This window comes from Lathyrus oleraceus, chromosome 5 (genome assembly GCF_024323335.1).
Source record: "Lathyrus oleraceus cultivar Zhongwan6 chromosome 5, CAAS_Psat_ZW6_1.0, whole genome shotgun sequence".
NCBI lineage: Eukaryota > Viridiplantae > Streptophyta > Magnoliopsida > Fabales > Fabaceae > Lathyrus > Lathyrus oleraceus.
Window position 1 is genome coordinate 144,725,935 of NC_066583.1, and position 6,400 is coordinate 144,732,334.

Here is a 6,400-nt window from a genome sequence, read left to right on the forward strand (position 1 = left end):
TAACACAACAAGTTATATTTATAACACACTTAAAAATTAAATCAAAAAAAGGTAAAATCGGGATTGGCACGGATGGAAATTGAGGGACACACAAAATCTAAATAATATGCTCAAAACCGGTTTACACATATTAACAACAATTGAAATGTCATATGTGATTAGTCAAAACGCGGCGAAATACTATCACTATATCGATACAACTAATCGTGGATAAACAACATGGGAATTGTTGAATCCATAAATTAAAATTGATGTTTAACAAATAAAAATAAAATAACGGCGAAAGAATAAAAGCTAAAGTTGAAAAGTGAGAATAAAATAAAACAAAATGATTAATAATAAAATAGATCCTAAATCAATCAAAGATTAAAAATTGAATAAAGTGAAAAAAACTAAAATCAAAGTGAAGCACAAGGGTATCAAACCCGAGACCAAAGGCTTGCCAAAGCATCCCTTTACCAACTCCGCCAAACAAGCATCCTTGTCATATGATCTCAAGCACTAATACATAAGATAAACAAACGGACCAAACCTTTTAAATAAAATACAAAGTTGAAAAAACAGTAGCAAAACAAGTTCATCTTTAACGCACATAGATTCTGTTTCTTTCCATTTTGAACATCAAAATTTTAACAGGAAGTTAACATCACAAACAAACAGGCAGCAGTATTGCTAAATCAAACATGGAGTTCAAATCAGAACAACAACCATGGTTCCCTCAGAAGGATGCAAAGCATAATCGAAACATAGAAATAAAGCTCGGAAAGGAAGCTAACCGGTTGCGGCGAGCTCGACCGACGAATGTGAGTAAGCGTTTCGCCGGAACATTTTCCCCTTCTTGTCCGCTCTTCAACACCAAGAAAAACTATGGCTTTCTTTTCTCCTTGCCGTCGACTCCTCTTTCTCTTAGTGAACAGTAACGGCGCTTTGTGTTTTTCAGAATCCTCCCTTCCTTGTGGGTGAACAGTGGCGGCTATCCAAACTTAGGTTTTTTCGTGAATAGTGATTGCTTTTTATATATGACTCATCTCCTCTCTGCTGTGTTGTTGTCTTTCCTCAGAGTAGTGGAGGTCTGCTGTGCAGTGGAGAGGTTTTGAATTTTGTCCATATCCAACTTGTGGTTCCCTTCTCAATTCTCTTCATTTTGAAAACTTTACTGTTGGTAAGAAAAACTTTCACCACTGTAACTTACTTAGCTGAAAAGTTTGCATTTTTTTGTTAAACTGATTTTTGTGTATTTGTGTCGCAGTAGCTTCGATGTGGATTTGGTTGGATCACATTCACCCCACCTTGTGACGATAATGAATTGATGTTGGTCTGTTGAGGAGTGCCAACATTGTTGTTGCTGCTGTTGTAAGGACATCATACAGTTGCATTGAATTCATATATGTATGTATTAATCCGTATGTCTGGCTGACTAGGTGGACCGGAACCATTCAATTGTTGTAGGTCTCAGCATTTTCTGCAGTAGCATCAGGTTCATTTGCTCCACCAAAAGACGGCCATCCAGTTTTCTTTGTGACAATCCATTCATAAGAGAAGACTGAGTCAACAAATTCTCATCCTTGTTCACATAAGACCATCTAGCTTGGACCAAACCTAGTTCAGGATTGTCCTTGAAATGTGGCACAGTTTTCTTAAGAAAATCAGGATTTGGTTGAAAGTCTGCATCAAATATTGCAACATATTCATAGTCTTTCACATAGCCATAGCTCATTGCAGAATTAAGACTTCCAGCTTTGTGTCCAGTCCTGATTAGGCGATGCCGATAGATTTTGTTGATTCCCTTTTGGTTCCACTTAGACACCTCGGCCTTAATTAACCATTGTATGCTTTCGTCATCAGAATCGTCACTTGAATCAGTAAACGATCCCCTGGCCATCAGATAACTCCCTCTTCCAATACTGGGAGCAAATCACAATTATCGCAGTAACCACAGTTAAGCATTGTGATTCCAATCCATTAACAGATCTTACTACGATCCACGTGATTCAAGATCGATACCGAATTCATGCTATGCTTAACATTCAGGCCATGTACAAGATGATATCCGTAATCCTGCAAAACTTCGGCAACGACACAACTGTATTATGACCCGAAGTCCTGCAGCAGAACCATCATCAATTATCGCAACCTCCAACTGCCAACGAACCCAAAACGATGGTAAAAACGAGAACAAGTTGCAGCCACACGTGAAACTCTCAAGTCCATGGTTGTATAACATAATTCCATCAACATACATGTCGTTCCAGCTTGGACCTGAACGAATCCGCTTAGCAATAGCCTCGTGACCATTGGCCAATTGTTCATTATCATGAGGAACTGGTCTTTTCCTAGATAATTCCCCAGAAGCTGGCAACTAAGTTGATGGTTGGTTATCCTTGCCAACTCGAGCATCACGGGCAAAGCGATCACCGCTTTTAATCATTTTGTCTACTTGCCGAATCACCTGATCAGCAGCATCTCCTGCACTCATAGCTCACAGGCTCCTTATCAGTCTTTCTCTTGAATCTATTTTTGGAGAATAAGTGCATCTTAGAAACCCCAAAAAAACTGTTCTTAAAGAGTACTGAATACTGACAAGATGACATCCTTTTACTGTTTGAACATTTGGATCAAAATCAAGCAGAGCTGAGAGGATAGTACCATAGTGTTGTTGGAAGGACTTGAAAGCTATCATTACCAATGCAGAAAAATGCCAAGAGCTCTTCATGAAAAAAAAACTACAAATTGTTTCCAAGATATTTCTGTAACTATTTCTGCAGTTGTGGAGAATAAGGTATAACTTCCATATCATAGTATCTTCCCCGGAACCAGAATCATCAAATAAACTCTATAGCGGACGGGATCTCGCATGAAGCAGCTTATGATACTGAAACTGTTCAGCTTTCCTTAGCGCGATAACAGATGCATCAGTAAAAAAAAACATTCTGAAGAACAATACTAGATTGCAGAAGCCATTCTGCAGCAAGTTGAGTGAATGTAATGGAGCTACCTTGGATTCTTTCCTGCAGGCTCTTCGTGCAGTTTTTGGAATAAAATCACACAACTTTTTTTGTTAAATCAAAATTTTCACTTTCTTCTTGTTGACTAGTACCAAATCTGGAATGAGAATGCATTTTTATCTCCTTGAAATTGCAAGTCTATGATCATCTGAGCATACATTTCCTTGGAGATTCATATTATCTTCCTTGGTCTCACTTGGAATATTTCTGTTTCTCTTAGACCAAATTGGATTCAAGATTTGACCTGCACTTTTAACAATGAGTTGGCTTTCTTCGGACTCTCCGCTGCGAGATATCCTTTTTCTTGGCTTACCAGCACACTGTGTTTTGGATTGATGTTTTCGAAAAGGAGGTATGAATTGAATTAAGAAGAGCTTGTTGAATCTTGAGAGACGCCGGCGTTTACTGCGAGGACGCTTTGCCGGGATCAATGGTAACTCAAAGTTGGAGTTCTCAACTGAGGAATAACTACTGCTTTCGAAAACTGAAATTGGGTTGTAGGTTTGGCATTGGAGCAAATTTGTTCCCTTGAAAGAGAAGTTTTGGATTGGAATAGTTTTGCCATATTTAGCTCCAGCAATCTTTTTAAGCTCGAATTAACAATATTTCTTCGATCAGTATCAGAAAGTTCAGAAGCAGAGAAATTGTTCACAAGATTTGGTTTCTCATTTTGAGTTTCGCCGCACAAATCAAACGATGGTACTGAGAAAACACCAAGAGATGGCTCTTCAATGTGTTTGAATTGATCATTCCAATCTTGTTCCACAACATCAGTTTCCACATCATCATCAAGTGGAAAAAAAAAAAAAACAACATCACCAAGAATCTCATCCGACACACCGTTAAAATTGTTGTCGAAAAACCAACAGTTCTTCATATTAACATTATCCGGAACTGAACTGGAAGTTTAAACGGCGGTGGCGGTAGAGTGAATGATGAAGAGATGAGGAAGCACTTATCTGCTGCTGCACTTGAATGATGATGCCGAACTATTTGCTCTATGAATGTCAAGAGCCATTTGACAGAGTTTCTCTGCTTCATTAAATTGCAAAGCTTGAACATTAGCTTCAAATTCAAATTCTCTCTGATTCTTAGTGATTTTTCTTTTCACTGCAGCCTGACTACTATGTTCTAATGTTGCCTTATGATGTTCCATAGGTGCTCTTTCCCATTATCTCAACAGTTGTACACAACAGATCGCCGGCCATGAAAGCGAACGGTCCATCATAATGTACTAATTTGCCTCCCGCATCAACGTCCTCTTAGGAAATTTGACAGGGAGCTTTCATCAGAATCATGGCGGAAGCTTGAAGAGCAAGGGGTCAATATTTCTAAACACCACAAGCAGACCATTCAGTATATACTGCCACACGAACATGAAAAGCTTTCACAAGTGGAATCATTGGTTGTCGACGGAGCAGCTGCTATTCCGCTGCCAATGGTGAAGTCTTTACTTGGCCCATACATGGTCTCCTTGTCTTCTACCGTTAATGGCTATGAAGGAACCGAACGCTCTTTGTTTCTAAAACTTGTACAGCAACTCGCATACGGTCATAAACAACACATCAACAATAGCATGATGCAATACTCATATTGCAGCCCTGTCATTGCCATATTCTAACTTCAACAAATGAGCTCAAAAAAACACCTGCATAAAAACAACGACATAGTAGGAAAAAAATTGCCGACACAGCATAAACGAATGATCCAAGCACCAAACGTATGGCCATGTATCTGTCATTTCGGTTCAGCAGCCAGGTATGTATCGAAACATCTTTCAACATGACATTCCAAAGCAATGCAATACAAAAATGGCATCAAGCATCAATTCACAAACATGCAACCAATCAGGAAAATCCAGTAAAATAGAAGTACAAAGAGTTGGAATTATCTTTTTGCAATCCGACTTTAGGTGTGGGAGCCTATGGCTGCGTGATTCCTTCGCCGTCCTTTACAAAGGTTCTCCATCACCCCATTCGGGTCCTTTTGGAACCATACTCTCAGCAGCAAAGTTGGCAAATATACCTTGTGTCCATCCAGAAGATCGAACTCGTAATATCCTTTCACAATATCGCCTCAATTCGGAGTCAAGGCCCTCGTCTTCCAATTTCCGAGCAATACGCCGCATGGCGCTGGGATTAAGGTGGCATGTAAATAGATTAAGCATGCCTTCATAATCCGCTATAACTTCAAATGTTTCTTTTGCACTATCAAATTGACCAAACCTGATACACGCATAAGCCAACTTCCTGAACTGGTGAACAAATGAGATGTGGGAGGACATCTTGGATAATCTCTGGAACACAGAAATTCATCTTTCAAAACAGATAAAGCAGTGGAAAAACGAAAAGCATTAACAACATAGACACCTCGCATCACCTGGGTGAACTGTGGCACCTGTTTCAGAAAGCTGAACCTTAGATCTCATGGAAAAGTAAGCACTTTCAAGATGGCCTATGCCTCTCATTAATCTCATTCCAGTTGTATTAGAGATTGGGGATACTGTGGGCAGCATTTCTACACTCAAAAGTTCCTTTCTAAGAGGCATAATCTCTTTCTGACAAGAGTAATTGTTCTGCAGGCCAGAGGAAACAAAGGATTTTCTTGAGCTATGCCTCCTCTCTGCCTCTTCTATATCTGATTCCAAGCACTTTAATTGTTCAAACAATTTGGAGGCATCGCTCTGCTTCTGCTCTTTCGATGAGATGAGGAAATGCAATAATAATTCTGACTCAACATCTTCTTTATCTATACATGATGACAATTCCTCACTACATAGCTCCTGTAATTCATTAATCACTTCGGATTGTAGGATTTCCCCTTTATGCGTCACATGTCGATCCATCCAGCAAACTATGATGTCACGTAGAGGCTTGGAGTTTCAAATGCAACTGAGCAAATACTATCTGATTCATACTTTTTTAGCTGGATCTTGTTTTGGATCCATTATTACAATTATTTTGCTGACTAGAGTATTTTGCTAAATAAATGACTCCATTATTAGTGACTCCATTCTTTTGTCTTGTTAAAGTATGCGTATTCGTCAGCTTCTTCTTTGAAAGCCTAACTACTATATGCACTTGGGAAATATTTTTAAACATTTGTTCAACACTTTTTACTCTTCCACATTTTGCATACATGGCAATCCGAGCATTGCTAACAAACCAATCGTTTATATAGCCACTTTTCAGGATGAATTCATGAAATCGCTTGCCTACTTGCAAAGCAACAAGGTTAACGCATGCACTGTAGTAAGAGAATTCCAGGAAACAACATTCCTCTCCACCATCCTCTCGAAAAACCGCATTGCCAAACTCATTTTCCCATTCCTTCTTTGCATAACCCACCATCATCGCATTCCAACAAGTGGTGTCCAACTTATCCGGAACCAACTC

The 6,400-nt window shown here is 39.2% G+C and overlaps 1 long non-coding RNA gene across 1 annotated transcript; it reads left to right on the plus strand.

Moving 5' to 3' along the window:
* Positions 1 to 578: 578 nt before the first annotated feature.
* LOC127078826 (uncharacterized) lies at positions 579 to 6,052 on the plus strand. The gene is made up of 3 exons (XR_007787882.1): positions 579 to 1,162; positions 1,250 to 1,353; positions 1,450 to 6,052. It is a non-coding gene; the product is annotated as an uncharacterized LOC127078826 (long non-coding RNA).
* Positions 6,053 to 6,400: the final 348 nt, after the last annotated feature.